Raw genomic sequence first — 14,817 nt, 5'->3', positions numbered from 1 at the left:
CTCTCAGCCTGTGACCCTCCACGTTCTACAGGGTGGCCTGTGGGGACCGTGCAGGACTTTTCTCCAAGGGTTCTCCTGTCCACTCTTCTCTGTTGTGCGTGTTGCAAACTTTACAGTAGGTGGTCATTGCATCTTGAAGTGTCAATTGTTTTTGCATTGAACAGGTCAAAGGTCAGTGTTTGTTTATTTGTTCTGGTGTGTGATATAGTGCTGACATGCTACTGCCTGACTGAACTTGAGTTCATTCAGACAGAGCTGCAATGCTGGAAAGCAATTCAACTGACACTGTAAATAGTGCAGCGTTGCTGCAGGGTAGGGGTTGTGATGGCCATTAAGCCCCTAACAAGGCCTGGTACCTCTGAATGCCTAGTAAGCTCTCAAATGAGAGTAGTGCTTTTTGTCTGCAGCTCTTCACCCTTCCTTTTTCCATGCAGGTTTCCACTTGTATTGTAGGAAATCTCGTTAGTTATGATGTGAAAGTCCTCTTGTGTTAATGCTCTTTCCAGGGCCCTCCACCCGCCCTTGCCCTCGAACCCTAATGCACACTGGTGTTCTTGCTGCTCCTAGCCACAAACCTCACAAGACATGTTTGCCCCTCTCCCCTCAGCGCTTGGGCACTATCTATATTGAATGTTGTGCTTATGAAATCACACACTACATGTATGCATTGTGAACGTTGAGCACCACTTAGGACCGTGCTAGATTCTTCTGAGAATTGCCTGCACATAGCACTAATTTCAACATGCCCCCCCACCACTCTGCTGCCACCCCTCAACCTTTAAAAGCTAAAGTTGTCTTTCCATGAGAGTGGTTTTGCTGTGCCCTCTCTCAGCTTGCCTCGCATCTGTACATAACATGGGCATTTGTCCATCTTTGTACCACCATATTTGCTCATTCTCTTTTCCCCTTTTATCCCCCTCCCAGTAAGGTGCAGAATGAGACATGTCTTCTTTTTGGCATAAAAAGGCAGCAGATTTATTTTCACAACATAATAAATTCAAAACATTTCAAACAATTTGTGAAAATAGTTCTGAAGGAGCGCCACTGCTCCGTGTCCAAAACCGGCTTCCCCCTTTTTTCCGAACAAAGTCCACAGTAGGCCCAGCTCCCCCAACCCTTCGTGTCTGAGCCCCACCTGCCCCTGCAGGTGTTGCTGGGATGGGGGAGTGCCGTTTATTCTGGGGAAGCTGAGCCCTCATTGCTACCACCAGACTCCCCCGCCTCTTAGGCCCCCAAGAGGGGCTGGTCTCGAGAAGAGCGAAGACCCTTCCGGCCTTTCCCATGGCACATTTGGAGTCTGTATCTTGCCATTGGTCGCCAAAACACTGCCTTGCCGTCCCTTGACGTCAATGGCCAGGCCTTGCCATACCGCTGTTCCTTATGTAGGGTGGGTGGGTGTCAAACGAAAACAAGTCCTCCGGTTCGACAGGCGTGCTTCTGCTCGAGGCTGGAAACTCCTGCAGCAGGATGCCCGCCGGCTTATATGCCGATAGGCACGACCCTTTCCTTTATTGCCCTTTGTGGGCTTTTGCCTTAGTTTTGTGCGCTTGCCACAACCCTCCCCCTTACACAGGGGGGAGGGAGGAGGACCCTCCCCATGTTATCCAGACGCCTCCTCAATTTTTCCATCGTCACCTCCATAACCTGGGCATTTGTTCATCTTTGTACCATCATATTTGCTCATTCTCTTTGCCCCTTTCTTCCCCCACCCAGTAAGGTGCAGAATGAGACAGGTCTTCCTTTTGGCATAAAAAGGCTGCAGATTTATTTTCACAACATAATAAATTCAAAACACTGCAATCAACTTGTGAAAATAGTTCCGAAGGTGCGGCGACTGCTCTGTGTCCAAAACCTGCTTCCCCCTTTTTTTCCGAACAAAGTCCACAGTAGGCCCAGCTCCACCAACCCTTTGTGTCTGAGCTCCGCCTGCCCCTGCAGGTGTTCCTGGGATGGGGGAGTGCCGTTTATTTGGGGGAAGCTGAGCCCTCATTGCTACCACCAGACGCCCCGCCGCTTAGGCCCCCAAGAGGCGCTGGTCCAGAGAAGAGCAAAGACCCTTCCGGCTTTCCCACAGCTCATTCGGAGTCTATATGTTGCCATTGGTCGCCAAAACACTGCCACGCCAAAGGTGGCTTACAACCCAACGTGGCTCCCCCGGACAAACATGCAATGCCTAAGGAAAACCTGGCCGGATGGGGTGGGTTCCGTTTTGTCGATCATTGATGGCCAACTTTATGAATAGTGCAGCGTTCACCTGGTAGTGTTAATCTACGCTACTGACCCAATTAATGTGTTTTGTAGTGCTCCATGTTCAACAAACTTGCCCAAAATATGTCCTCGTTGTTCTAGTCAAACAGGTTGTTAGGAAAAGTTACTAAGTATGATTTGTGACTGTGGGACTTTAAAAAATGTTTTTTTGCTTAGCCTATTCCACCCCTGGTTGGTACCACGACATACTTCAACTGGTACCGCCTATACACCCTACTAGTTTATGACAATTATTGTACACTGTTGGAGTTGTAGCTTATTCTAAGGGAGCAGAATTGTGAAACTCGCCTCCACTGCATCCTCAAACTAGCATGCATGGAGGAGTGTGATCGACTCCTAGGGACTGGTGCAATGCTATAATGTCACTGCGCCAGGCAAGGTGATGTAATGCCATCCTTCATACAACTGTGAACCACAGCAGTGACATTTCCAGACTATGTCCTTGGGAGTGGGGTGTTCCCTCCTACAAATGCCCCAACCTATGAGGCCCATACGAAGGGGTAGGTGTTATGAAGGGATTCAGAAAGGGAACCACTCCCCACTATCTGAAATAACCCAGAATATATATATATTTTTTCACTGAAAACACTTTGTTAAAAGGACGTTATAGTTGCAAGTAAAACCGAAAAAACTCAGAAATTCCCCACCCCAGTTATGGTAAGCTAAGCAACCATTACTCGCGCCACCATCGCGCACTGCTAAGACTAACATCACAAATGACATTGATGACATCACATATCTGGGCAACTTGACATATGTAGGCCAGGTGTTTTTCTTCACTGGCAGTCAGAATGTCAACATTAAAAAGATGTTATATATATAGACATTACCCTTGACATATGGGTTTGGCCTTACCCCATGCTTAACATATATGGGGCAATGAGCAGGCCTCAAACATACAATTAATTTGTATACATGATTATGAATGTTAATGTTATTAACATTATCTAGTGATGTCGATGCTTTCTTCCTTACTTGAGATTCCCTGTATGTTCCTTACATTTGTATACACTGGGGCTCTTCATATATATTGTTTGTACTAACGGAGGTGTAAAGTAAGTATTCAATTGTTAGCACTTTATTCCATAATTAACATTAGTCAAAATTCTACCAGATTTAAAATGCTGTACGTCTATGGTGCATGGTGGAGACATTGCCTAGGTGCATAAATGAATATGCTCCTGTATTAACAACACTCCCAATGTAATGTTTTGTTTAGATAAGTACATTAAGTAGTTTATTACAGATCTCCTGATCACCCCTGACATGCTGACATGTTGTTACCAACATTATGAACACAACCCCTTCTAAGGGCTTTCTATCAAAATTAATTTCATATGTGATGTCATCAGTGATATCATGATTGGCATTTGTGATGTCATCTTTAATGTCCTGGGAGTTAGCCTTAGCAGTGCACAGTGGTGGTTATTGTAATAAAGTGGCCTCCAGGCTTCTTTATAGGTTGCTTTAGCTTTAATGACATCGGGCCTCATTACGTGTCCGGCAGTAACTGCGGCGGTAAAACCGCCTGGTTACCGCCGGACTCGTATTACCATTCCGCCTCCGTGACTCCCGGAATTACCAGGCCATTACAGCCCCGGTGTCCCAGGAGTCACGGAGGCGGAATGGTGTTAACCCCCATTCCCATTGAGTATGGGGAAGTGGAAACACCGGCACCATCTCGTGATGGTGCCGGTGTTTCCACGTCCGCCTGCAGGCGGGAGGTCTTCAACCCGCCAGGTCAGACCTGGCGGGAAGATCACCTCCCGCCTGCAGGACTCGAGATCGTGCGGTCCGGAATTAACAGTGACGGCGGGTTTACCGCCACTGTTAATTCCAGACCGCCCGACCCATAATGAAGCCCATCGTCTTAGTTAAAGTTGCAGTTAAATATATAGGACATAGACAAACACTGGCACCCATCACCCAGGCTGGAAAGCTATAACTGCCTGAGTGTGGAACCTTCAACCAAACATTCTCCCATTCACATCACAACAATTCACATGACATCACATACTCTCAACATGCACACACCGGCACAATACAACACCTCCTTCCCTTACAAACACACCCACTGGCACATCACAAAGCACATCAGAACAGTCATGGTGGCTTAGCTCAGCATAACTGGTGAATTTCTGAGGTTTTTTCGGTTTTACTTGTAACCATAAGGTCCCTTTTAACAAAGTTTTTTTCATTGAATTTCATAGGTTTTTATAAGTGCAACTTAACTATAACGTCCCTTTAACAAAGCTTTTCCAGTCAATTTCATAGTTTTGCTTAGTGCATATCCTTTCCATCATACTGACCCCCCACCCCATGTGACAGTCACAAAGGCTGCGGACTGCGCGAATGTCTGTGGACAGCATTCACACTGCCCAAAAGCACTGGGGTCATCTTACACTGTTGCATCCTTCAACCGACAAACACACATATACAAGAAACAGCAATAGGTATATGTGCTACACCCAAAAAGAAGAGTGCATAGTGAATATTCACTTGAAAATATTTTCATTTAGCGCACGATATAATGGAATGCACCAAACACAAAGCATAACTGTACACCTCAAAGTATCATCTCAGTACAAATCTGCTTACAGACATCTGGCACTTATTTCAAAAGAAGCTCTTAAAAAATAGTAAGTACACTGCATTCATTTCTCTATTATTACCATTTGTTATATATACTTATCTTATAAGGAAACTTCACCATTTTTTTATTTTAACAGAAATGGCAAGCACTCTAGAATGGTTAGAGGAAAATGTCCCTAAAGAATAAATGACCGATGAAAACATCTCTTATGGTATGTAGTGCATTTTTGAAAACAAATAACTGATGTAATTTGTTGAAATCTCACTGTAACATTCTTTACTTTTTAACCATACATACTTGTAATAATGAAACCACGGCCCAATTCCATAATCTGAAGAATTATTAAACAGAGAGTCCCTAACCCCAAATGTACATAATGAACTAATGAAATTATCAGCAAAAAGGGATGAACTAAATAATAATTGTATTCAGCTCCAAACCTTTGTTAAAAATCATGTCAAGGAAAATGTTCATTATCACTGCTCTACTTGTACTTGTATCAGTTCACCTTCTCCCAACCAACCGTCCTCATCAAATTCCCTCAATTTAAATAAAAGACGCTATGATGAAACCTCACTCCCTTCCTCCCCCTCATGAACGTTGTGCAGAAATTCCCAATCCTCCCATATACGTTTCCCATTCCGATTCCCCATCTCTTTGTTAAATGAATTTGTCTTTTTTACTGTAGATAATAATTTTTTTTTTAAATCCCAATTATGGGTTTGTGGACAGTGCGACTGTCCGGGGTGTCCGCACCCGAAATGGAGGCGCCCCCATACAGGAGCCATGTCCGCACATGTACAATTTTCATGACGCACCTTTAATTGGTCCCCGGACACAGTGCCTGTCCGGATATGTACGCACCCAAAATGGATGCACACCCAGACATGGCGCCTGTCCAGACATGTCTGCTCTTGTGTGCCGCACTTTAAATTGGTCCGGGGACACCCCCTGTCCTGTGAACACTGGTGCGCATGCGCACATAGTCGCCCACCCTATCGGTATCCGGGGACAGCCATCGTGCCCCCGGACGTCTGAGGACGTCATCATGTGACCATACCCGTGTGGCATGACAGAAGTGTTTGCGGACTGTGTCTGTACCCCCAGACAATTTAAAACAGCATTTGTGGCCAATCTAGGGTGTTTCAAGCTGAAACCTTACCTTTGCAGAGCTTCTAGGCCATGTCTTAGTTGATCTGGCCACTTGTTATTACTTTTTAAGCCCTATTTGTGGCTGGATAGTCCACGGACAGTCACGCGGTCCCTGGACAGCCCATCTGAGAAGACCCACCCATTACTTCTCAATCTGGCTGTCCAGGAAAGAGCATTTCAAAAGCACCTGCTCTGAAGAACTTTAAAATCTTCAAATAATGGCATCCACTCTGGAACATCTCTGCTCCCCAACCTCCCCTGCCACCACCACCACCATCTGGTAGGCCTGGAAAGAGGAATAGGCATGGAGATACAGAAGAGGAACAAGGGGAAAATGAAGATGAGGTACAGGAAGTCCCTCTCTACAGCCCCCGTCGCCAGTCCTGGGTGTGACAAACTTTCACCACCATAGGAGGTGTACCAAAGGCTCAGACACACAAGGTTTGATGCACTGAGTGCAAGCTTGTACCCAGTCACGAAAAACCTGGTTTATACTCCAATGAGACCACCTCCATGCAGCTCCACACCAAGTCTAACCACAAGGGGGCAGTGAGAAAGGTGGTACCTTTCGAAGGGACGAGTAGGCTGACGCCCTCGACACCATCTTTATCGTCTGCTCCGGTCACCACAAGAGGTACTCCAGTGGGGCAGAGGATCCCAGCGGCCGCCTTGCAGGCCATACAAAACACTGTTTACCCTTGCATTTCAAGCGTTACAGTACTATGTATTTACTGTGATGCACTGCTTTGTACGGGGGAGCAGTTTCGGAGTGCTTTTGAGGCCGCGGTCAAGGAGCAAGAGAAACACTGCACCCTACCTGATTAAGGCCCGCCCAACATCTTCCTCTCTCCACCTGCCCCTCTGTCACTGTGGTTGTTGCCCCTTCCGTTCCGTCCTTCCTCTACCTTGCCTCTCCTGAAAACCAAAAGAAAACCCCCAATAAATACAAAATCACAAAGAAACACACAAAAAACAGTTCCTTTAGGAGCCACTTTTTACAGTTGAAAAAAAGAATGAGCAAAAAAAGTCACAGGCCCCTGTTAAGCCTGCATAGTCCGCAGACAGTGTAGTAGTCCACGAACCTCTAAGAAATTCAAGGTGTGGGGCCATTGAAATCATTTGAATTTTTTTGTGTTAAAAAAGGGTTGCTTTTAAAGAACAATTTTTGTGTTTTTGGCTTTTCTGTTTTTTTAATTTTTGGTTTTTACAAACTGAACCAAGAAAACATTTCCCTAATTTCCATTATTTCTTCTCACTCTACCAAAAATTGCTTCAAAGCATTTTGAATGTTTTCCACATAAATCTGATTACCCACATCAGTTAGGTGGATTCCATCTCGCCGAAAAATGTTGCTCCTATCAAATGTAATGTTCTCATTGGGAAACGATGTTATGCCAACATTACGAACAAAAGCACACACAGCTTTATTGACGTTGCACCTCGCTTCTTCCATTTTCCTGACCAAATTAACTGGAATGCATCCACATTTGTCTCTGTGCAATGCATGAACACATTATTTTAGAATTAGGGAACATTTCCGTCAACTTTTCCAATGTCTCCTTCATTGAAAACTGCAATGATATTCCAGTAACGTTCCCCAAACGTTTCCCACTACAATAAATGATAACAATGTCTGGATGCTTCAATTGAACCATATTTGCAAAAAAATGGTGCAAGTACACCCACTTCATGCCATGCATTCTGTACCAGAACACTTCCATTTCAGAGAATCCAAGATTTTTGGCTATTACACAATGCTCGGCATACACCTTCAAGCAGTGGACCCAATAGTCCCCCAAAATCCAAACACTCTGCATGCTGAAAGACATTGCCATGGCCATTTCCAATCCTCTCACAACTCCTACTAACACAACTCCTGCTATCCTCTCTTCCTGTACACCACACCCAGGAAACATGATTGGCTGATCCCTGATGTCTGCAGAAACCATGACTGTCCGTGGCCTGCGCAGGCCCCTTTCCATGCCAGGCAACCTCAAAAGACCTGGAGGTAGCTTGTGCCGTCTGTGGACCACCGCGGTGCCCGCAGACAGATCATCCAATTGAATAGGGCATCGAGGGAAATTAAACACAATGGGCCTCATTACTAGAATGGAGGTAGCCATGGAACTATTAGCTGTATGCCTCCGTTCCGGGCTCCATTACCGGGTTCCTGTAATGGGGACTTATCGGGTTACACCGACATAGGAGGACCCGGTAATTCCTCCTTGCAGGAACCCATCCCCATTCCCATTTGAGTCCCCATAGGGCTCAATGGGAATGGGGAGGGAGGTAATAACGGACAGATTACATCTGGCCCGTTATTGCCTCCCTCTTCACCTCGCGGGACCCGGAAAGCACGCCTGGTTTTACCAGGCATGAGATCCATATCCCGCAATGGGAAGCTCGTAATCGGCGCTCCCGTAATGAAGGGGTTCGCTCCTGTACCGTCCCCCTTCATTACAGGAGCGCCAGCCTTATAATGAGGCCCAATGTAAGTTATTTAATTTTAGTGGTGGCTCTGAAAAGAGCCTTTTTTGGGGGACCTGGGAGTTTGTAAACAAACACCTTTTTTATTATTTTTGGCTTTTGTTGTTTTTTTCCTTACAGCAATCTCTTAAATGTATTCCCTAAATTAAAGGAACATTGCATTTCCAATATCTCTGTAGTGATTTCCATATGGACAAAAAAAAATCACACCCTGAGAATTGATATTATCATTCTCAAAAGATGACATTCTAGAACCATACAAAAAGCAGATCTACCTTTATTGACAATCTGTCTTCATTGTTCAATTTGAGGACTGAAAAAGGTTGTTGGACATCTCCGTGTGCGTCTCTGATTTAGTTCTGAAAAAATAATCTAAGCAGCAGAAAACAGGTCCATTAGGCGTTTAAAAAAATCCTTCAGTGCAACTTTCAAAGATACTGGAGCCATAAACCCCAAACTGTCCCCTTGACAATGGACAATCACAATACCTGGACTTTCAAAATGAGAAAATGGGCCATACTCTCGCAGAAGGAAAGCAAGCTTCCCCAGTTTAAGCCTCAAAACTGCATGGCAGGAAACTTCCACTTCTGCCAATCCAATATTGATTCTCAGCATATATCTTCAATGACTGAATTGAAGAGTCCCCCAGAATCCACACCGTCTGCCTTCTGAAAGACATAGTCATAGCCATTATCACTGCTCTCACAACTTCTGCAAACAAAACTCCTACTACACTCTCTTCCTGTACACCACACTGAGCAAACCTGAATGGCTAATCCCCACAGTCCGCTTTCCATGCCAGGCATCCACAAAAGACCCGGATGTGGCATGTGCCGTCTGCGGACTACTGCAGTGTCCGTGGACCCAGTAACACAGAGGCAGCCCTTTTAAACTTTCCACTTTCATGTTCTCAACACTTCCTCATTAGAAGCCTTGAAAGAGTCGCAGCATACATCCACCAATCACATCCAAAACCTCTACACCTAACACTGTCATCTCACTTCAACACGTCAAACCTAAACTTGAACTCTGAGTACATATCTCCTGTTAATGAAAAGCATCTGCATCAAAATCTACTATGCAACTGTCCAATATTTCTATTTCCAGATTCAACAAGATGTGCATCTAACAAAACATATTACAGGTATGTCCATAAGTATTTTTTTCAACACCTTCAGAAATATAGATACAAGGTCGCTTCTACTTACCTTGCAATAAGCTTCTCAATGAACATATTCTCTTTTGCAACCACTCTGCCAAATGCCATGTATTGCATCATTCAGCGCACTTACATACAATACTGTACATGTAAAAATCTTTCTTTTTAAAAGCATTTCCATGAAACTTACATAATGCATATGTGCATTTATAGCAGCACGGTATGCTACTTTAAAAAAAAAAAAGGAAAAGCAGCTTAAATAGATTTCTTCAACATTTTACAATGGCACTTTCTAAGTGGAAGTTTAATATGTTGGCGGTACATTCACACCAACCAACATAACCCATTCCAATCAATAGGAGGTTATGAAATCATCTATTTTTTCTCTGCATTCAGTGACTTGTAACACCACTTCTGCCATTACACATCTTGGACTACAACTCCTAGAATGTAAACAAACAAAAAAAACACAGGACTGCACCAGACGATTCAAAAGTATAACATTTATAAGGAATGGAAAATTCTGGGCGTTTTAAAAAAAAATAAAGAAATCTGAACATGTGCATTTCAAACAGCACTGTGTTTAACCTCTCTAGAAAAGAAACAAAAAGCAGATGCAAAAGATTTCCACAACATTTTTAAGTGCAACTTAGTGTGCGCACGTTTAATATCTTGACAGTACATGCATAATTACTAACATGACCGGTTCCAATCGACATGTGCTTACCCAGTCCTGTTTTTTTCTCTACATTCTAGGACTTTTAGTCCAACTTTTCTAATGAAAAAACTGCAACTACAACTCCCAGAATACAAAGCAAAAAACAAGACTTGATATTCACCTACATATTGATGATCTCCGACCAGGAGGGACACCTGAACGTTCCCCTAGCCGGCCCTAGTCTTGCAGGCAAGAAGCAGCTACTCGGCCTGCAAACATTGCCGCCACCGTACACCATGCCATTCCCATGGCAACTACTACGACAAACGGAATCAGCTCTGTGGGCCCGGATTCTCTCCCCCCAGCTTCCTGCATACCTTCCAATAAGAGGATGCAGTGCCAGCCGACAGGCGAAGCTGTGCTGCGAAGGCCGGATGCCAAGGTCAATGTACTCTATGCAACTCTCTGCTGCTCACAGTTGCTGCCTCACATCACAACCAGCAGCTGCAAGCCATGCATTGCAGTTAATCCACTTGCCTGTCAGCAAGAGCCTGGCCTGCACCACTCAGTCGCTACCCTGGAGCCCCTCATAGCTTTCCCTCTGATGAACCCGAAGCTGCCCCCTCGTAGCGTTGCACTCCTCCATAGGGCTGCACACCTCCACGCAAGCACCCACCCACAGATCCACTTTGCCTGGCCAAGAAGTGTTACTAGCCGCAATAACAGGCTGTCCAACAGAATCCAGCACCTCAGAGAGGCATCCAGACCCACACGCTGCAGGGTTCCCATACTGCCATCAGGGGCCCAGCATCCACAGTGCCTCTGCAAACCTCCCACATCAGCCACCCCACTAACTCCCACGGGCTCCGTCCATCATGCGATACCTGACTCTCCAACCATCAAGTTGGCCACCACAACCATGTATGATGTTCTGGCAATACCGGCTGCCACAATGCCCACGTGTGATATCGATACAATTACGTTATGAACTAATGCCTGCATGCTGCCTGTTGCTGCCACCATGCCCACATGTGATGTTGCTATTATGGATATATGTACCATTGCTTCCATGTTGCCTATTGCTGTCACCATGCCCATATGTGATATTGCTTCTATGAATGTATGCCCCATTGCCTCGGTGTTGACTATTGCTGCCACCATGTCCATATGTGATTTTGCTACTATAGATGCTTGCCCCATTTGCCTCCATGTCGCCTAGTGCTGCCACAATTCCTATGCCTGACCATGCTACCACAGTTGCTATGCCTTTTTGCAATCTTGTAACCAAAGTTGTTGGCCTCACTGCCTCCTTGTTTCCTAACGCTGCCACTCTGCCCATGCCTGATACCTCTATGCCCCACGCCACACTGGCTTCCACATCCAATTGCCAAAAAAGTTAACAGCACACACTCAGCCCATTGCACCTCCCCTCCTTACGCTGCCCCAGAGGTACTGACCTCAAAAACCCATCCCACCACCCCAGCACACCACACTTCGTTGTGCCCTCATAAAAGTGTGTTGCCTCTCAGCTCACTCTTTAGATCTGCATGACCTGATCACTGCCCACAGCCTCGACCTCCTTGCCATCACGGAAACATGACTCCATGAAGTGTCTGGACCAGCTATAGCGCTTGCTCTCCCTACCGGCTACACTATCTTATGAAAGGACCGTCTGCAATCTAAAGGCGGCGGGGTAGCCCTCATAGCCAAGGAGTCCATCTCAAAAGAAAGATCGAAAAGTCAGTCTTAAGTAACTGCGACTCCCTAGTGCTCAAACTTAACACCTCTCACAACTGCACACGTCTCACAACTGCACTATCACACTCCACTTCGTGTACCACCCCCGCTGGCTCCCTGGCTGAATTTGATGTGACCCTCACACACCTCCTCTCAGACAACCTCAAGACTTCCACTAAGGTAATCCTGCCAGGTGACCTGAATCTAGGGTTTAACAACCCCATAGACAACCCAGCTAAATCCCTTTCAAATGTTATGGAAACCTTAGGCTTCAAACACTCCATCTTGGATCCCACACACATCAAACGTCGTACCTTAGACTGGCTGGCACACCACAACTACCCACTATAAGTCAGTGCTAACACTACTCTCCCTTGGACCGACAACCACCTTATCCAGTTCACCCTCTACCCCCAAATACCAGAAACCGCCAGCCATGCCCCTCCCACCTTCCGCTGCCAGAAGCTCACACCTACTCACCAAAGAGAGACTCGTACCACATCTACTAGTCCCAGCCCTGAGGCCCTCATTTTCTAATGACACAAACATATTGGCCCAGCACCACCTTAACAAATGCAGTTGAAGTCATTGCCCCACTAGCCACACGGAAAGCGACACCCACTAAACAGTCCGATGCATGGTTCTCCCCGGAGCTTCTAGAACTACGCTCTAAGAAATCTAAGAAACGTGCAGCCCTGTCATCATGGCAATCCAATCACCTGAGCCAAACTGAGTTTAATAAACACTCAAAGGAATATAAAAAAGCAATCCTCCATGCCAAAGCCACTCCTTCAACACTAGAATTGCCAGTGCCAATTCTGACCCCAAATAACATTTTGCTATCTTCAGGGGACTCTAAACTCCCACATCCCCCTCCCCAGGCCATAACCAGACAATCAGCCATGCTTAACAAGCTAGATTCCCTCCACAAACAGAATACTAGCTAACCAACACCCACCCAACAACCCTAAACACTTGCACACCTCTAACCACAGGGCCCCTGACACCCCGCTATTCTCATTTAAGGATGTCAACGAAATGGAAGTCATCACCCTCATGAAGAACATTAATCCCCAATGTGCAAAGGGGATGTCTGCCCTGCCACCTTCATCAAAGAATGTGCAGACACGCTCGTTACCCTACCTCGCTGTGTTCATTAATGCCTCCTTTGCCTCAGGTTCTGTCTCATGTAGCCTTAAGGAAGCCTGGGTACACCTCCTCCGAAAAAAAGACTTCACTTGACCCTGACACCCCCAACAACTACAGACCCATAACCACAGTCCCCTTCCTAATAAAAAGTCTGGACAAAGCAGCCTACCTAAAAGTCCAACACTTACTGGAATCAAACAACATCCTTGGCACCTGACAATTCGGCTTCCGCCCCGTCGCCGGAAATAAATCGGCCATGCTCGACCTAAAAAACCAGATGGATGACATCAGAGACACAGGCATACCCACCCTACTCCTCCTATTAGCCCTCTCTGCCACATTCAACTTGGTTCACCATAAGCTACTCTGTCAACACCTCTCCTCCTCGGCACACTTCTCCGCTAACGCTATCGCCTTGATCTCCTCATTTCTCCAAGGCAGAGACATGCGAGTATTCTCTGACTAAGCATCTGCAAAACCAGCCATCATCCAATGTGGAGTACCAGAGGGCTCTTGCATATCCCCTATGCTCTACAACATATTCAACAGATCACTTTTTGACATATTTGACTCCCTCGACATCATGTACACCAACTACGCCGATGATACTCAAGTCCTCCTCCCCCTGTCTGATGACTATGAGGCTTATGCCAAGACCCTCCATGCCACCTACATCACCATCCACACCTGGATGAATGAAAACTGGCTTTGCCTCAATGGTGAAAAGACAGAAATACTACTGCTAGCAACCACTGACACATTGACAAAACATTGACACCCAATACTCCTCCTTCAATATCGACTACTCCACTATCTCAGTATCACAGGCTGTATAAACACTTGGGGGTCTACCTAGATGCCAATTTATCCATGTCTAGGCAAGTCAATTCCATTGCTTCCTCTGCAGCTTAGCACACTAAACTTCTAAATGCAGCCAGGCCATTTCTCACCGCCGCTAACTGCCTAACCATTGCCAGAGCCTTAATCAGTTCCTGATTGGACTACTGCAATGTCCTCTTCACGGGCACTTCAGCAAAAAACTTTGACAAACTTCAAACCATCCAAAATAACGTCCTACGCGCCACCATAGGCATCCCTAAAAGGGAACACATCTCCTCAGCCAGACGACAAGACCACTGGATGCCTGTTCGCAAATGTGTCCTCTTTAAAACACTCGCTCTTAACCACAAGTGTATCCACCACATAGCCCCACCCTCCTATCACAGAGAGTAAATATACCCCCTGCTCCAGACCTACTAGAACACCCTACACCAACTTTCTGCCTATACCCTTCGTCAAGCGTGCTAGAAGGGGTTGTATATGGTTCCCCTTCATTCCTGCCAGGCAATGGAACTCCCTTCGCTCGACCTCAGATCTCAACCCTCACACTTCGCTTTTCAGAAAGCTATTAAAACATGTGTATTTTCTTCATTGATCGAGCAATACCTGCAGTGTCCCCATGCCACGTCTTGATGTACTCACATGCAATAATAGCTATATGTAATGTCCTATGCCATGATATGCTCTACACTTGTGTAACATATTGCTGCCCTTGTAACACATCATGTACCCAAGAATGTACACCTACTTGTAACTAAGCCGATTCCACCTAAC

The 14,817-nt window shown here is 45.8% G+C and overlaps 1 protein-coding gene and 1 long non-coding RNA gene across 5 annotated transcripts in view; one reads left to right on the top strand and one right to left on the bottom strand.

Annotated features, from left to right (window-relative positions):
* LOC138582070 (uncharacterized) overlaps positions 1-6,924 on the bottom strand; it is a 325,079-nt gene extending 318,155 nt beyond the window's left edge. The window contains exon 1 of the long non-coding RNA XR_011304941.1: positions 6,831-6,924. This is a non-coding gene — a long non-coding RNA (uncharacterized lncRNA). The remainder of the gene's footprint in view (positions 1-6,830) is intronic.
* SSTR3 (somatostatin receptor 3) overlaps positions 1-14,817 on the top strand; it is a 57,482-nt gene that overhangs the window by 17,079 nt on the left and 25,586 nt on the right. The window lies entirely within an intron of this gene.

Source organism: Ambystoma mexicanum, chromosome 3q (assembly GCF_040938575.1).
Source record: "Ambystoma mexicanum isolate Mex_15411 chromosome 3q, UKY_AmexF1_1, whole genome shotgun sequence".
NCBI classification, from domain to species: domain Eukaryota; kingdom Metazoa; phylum Chordata; class Amphibia; order Caudata; family Ambystomatidae; genus Ambystoma; species Ambystoma mexicanum.
The sequence above is the reverse complement of the archived record's forward strand: the minus strand, read 5'-3'. Positions and strand labels throughout refer to the sequence as shown.